This window comes from Marmota marmota, unplaced genomic scaffold, assembly GCF_001458135.2.
Source record: "Marmota marmota marmota unplaced genomic scaffold, marMar, whole genome shotgun sequence".
NCBI lineage: Eukaryota > Metazoa > Chordata > Mammalia > Rodentia > Sciuridae > Marmota > Marmota marmota.
The window spans coordinates 224573-226907 of record NW_026000207.1 but is presented as its reverse complement, the minus strand read 5'-3'; the positions used below and the strand labels follow the sequence as shown (position 1 = coordinate 226907).

The following is a 2335-nucleotide window of genomic DNA, read 5'->3' as shown; positions in this document are numbered from 1 at the left end:
GCAGCGAGTAGGGGAGGAACGCTTGGCGTGACCGGCGGCTGCCGGGCTGAAGCGGGACGAGTGAGCCCCGAGGAGGGATCCTGACACCGAGTGCTCTAGCTGAAGGGGGCGCGCGGCGTTGTGGCGGCGCCAGGCCCTGGAGTCAGGCACAGGCCGTGGTTAGGGGCCCTTCCTCAGGCGCCTTGCAGTCCCGTGAGCTGTGAGTACACCTGAATGCGGCGGCCAGTTTGTACCCAGGTAGATGAGGTTACAGAGGAAGAGAGGAAGGCGACAAAGGGAGAGCCCCGCTTCCCCACACGTTGAAGGCTGAACCTGGAGAAGCCGCTGAGGCAAGCCAGGAAGCAGGGCTTCTTTAAAAGGGGTAACCGACTTCTGCGAGGGAGGAGGGGGCCTAGCTGGTGTCCCCAGAGGCAAGGTGTTCTGCCCTTGTTCTACGTCCTAGGGTTCCTCTGTTCTCCTTCCCCTCCTTGTCTTTCTCCTTCCTGCAGAGGTGGGTAGGCCCAGGAATGCTCCGTGGGAGGGCCAACAGGTGGGAACAGGTGGGCTGAAGGGGGAAGCCCCTATTTATTTATTTTCAAAAATGGAGTCACATCAGTTTCTTACAACAACTAGAAAATACCTATTAAAAATTAAAAAAATAAAAAATATGGCAAAGGGGCCTGGGAATGTGGCTCAGTGGTAAAGTGCTTTCCTGGCGTGCATTTTCCCCTCCCAGTAGGGAGGGGAAATTCCTGGGATGGGTTACCTTGGCAACAGATTGGAGCTGGGGCAGGTTCTTCATAAGATCCCTCAGGGGACAGTCTCCAACTTCCCAGACTCACTCAAAATTGGCCTCCTTGACCGGACCTGGACCTGACTCTATTTACCTATCTACACAGACTGCCTGTCTAATTCTGGCGTCAATGGGAAGGAGCAGGGTTTGGCTTCCCCATCCTAGGGAGTGACAGTCACCTGCATCCCCTGCTCCCTGGGGATGAATACTTCCTTTTTTTTTTTTTGGTAGCAGGGATTGAACCCAGGGGTGCTTAACCACTGAGCCACTACCCAGTCCTTTTTTATATTGAGACAGTCTAAGTTGCTTAGAGCTTTGCTATAAGTTGCTGTGGCTGGGCTTCGAACCTGGGATCCTCCTGCTTCAGGCATCTGAGCATCCTGCCTGGCTGCTCAGATTCTAACAATGAATCTCTCTGGTTCTTTGTCATTTATTTATTTATTTATTTGGTGCTTGGGGATTTGAACCCAGGGCCTAATGCATGCCAGGCAAGCACTTTATTGAAGCATTTTTTTTTTTTTAAATTTGCCCATCCATGCAATTCATGGACAGCAGAGCTGTGGTTTAAAGTATCAAACAACATTTTTTTAAAAAGAAACTTAATACTCCTTAGCAGTCAAATCCCATTCCTGCCTGCCCTCAACCGGGTAAGCCATTCATCTATTTTGCCTCTAAGGACTAGCTTGTCTGAGACTGGACCTTCTGCATTGTCGAGCATCAGGGTGTCATGGGACCCGGATTTCTGGGTAATGTAGTTCGCGTGGTGCTGCAAGCCTGCTCCCTGCAGGGCCAGACATTGTGGGGCGTTGTGTCCTGCATTTGGTACGTGCTCTCTGACACTGTTTCTGGAAAGGGTGGGGTAACCACTGACACTGAGAGCCCAGTCTGTGTTTCAGGAGGAAGGTCCAGGCTTGGGTTTGTGCCCAGTATTGCGAGATGTCCCAGAGGCTGCTGAGTGGCGGCTCTGCGTGGGCAGAAGCTCTCAGCTCTCCTGGGTGGAGACTTCTGAGTAGTCAGAACTGCTGTGTGGACCAGAACGCACCTAGGTGTTGGATTGGGGGAGGGCAATAAGTGCCCCAAGGGTCTGGACGGTGAGAACAGCTGTCTAGTTCTTAAACCAGGAAGGTGCTGGTGTCACAGTGCCTTCTGTGGAGGGCGCCTGTATCAGGAGAGGAATGCAGGGCAGGGGTGGGAGCCAACTCTCCTGAAGGGCGAGTGACTGGGGATGGAGCCCGTGGCATGGCGATGAGGTAGGTAAGAGTGTCGGCAGGGCCTGGGTCTGGGTTGACTCTCCTTCTGTGGGCTTGTGTGTCTGCTGTCCCTGGAGCCTCGGGCTTTCCTTTTTTCTCCTTTATTCTTTTCCTGCCTCTTCCTTCCTTCCTATTGGGGACTGAACACAGAGCCTCCTGCAGGCTAGGCCAGCCTCTGACTACAACTGCGTCCCTTTTTATTTTATATATTTTTATTTTTATATATATATATATATATATATATATATATATATATATATATATAGTTGGACACAATACTTTTATTTATATTTAATTATTTTTATATGGTGCT

The 2335-nt window shown here is 51.0% G+C and overlaps 1 protein-coding gene across 1 annotated transcript in view; it reads left to right on the top strand.

The window, feature by feature from the left end:
• Positions 1–6: 6 nt before the first annotated feature.
• Positions 7–2335, top strand: part of Znf584 (zinc finger protein 584) — a 16454-nt gene continuing 14125 nt past the window's right edge. Inside the window, exon 1 of the mRNA XM_048791593.1 lies at positions 7–199. The gene's annotated coding sequence lies outside the window, so the exon portion shown is untranslated. The remainder of the gene's footprint in view (positions 200–2335) is intronic.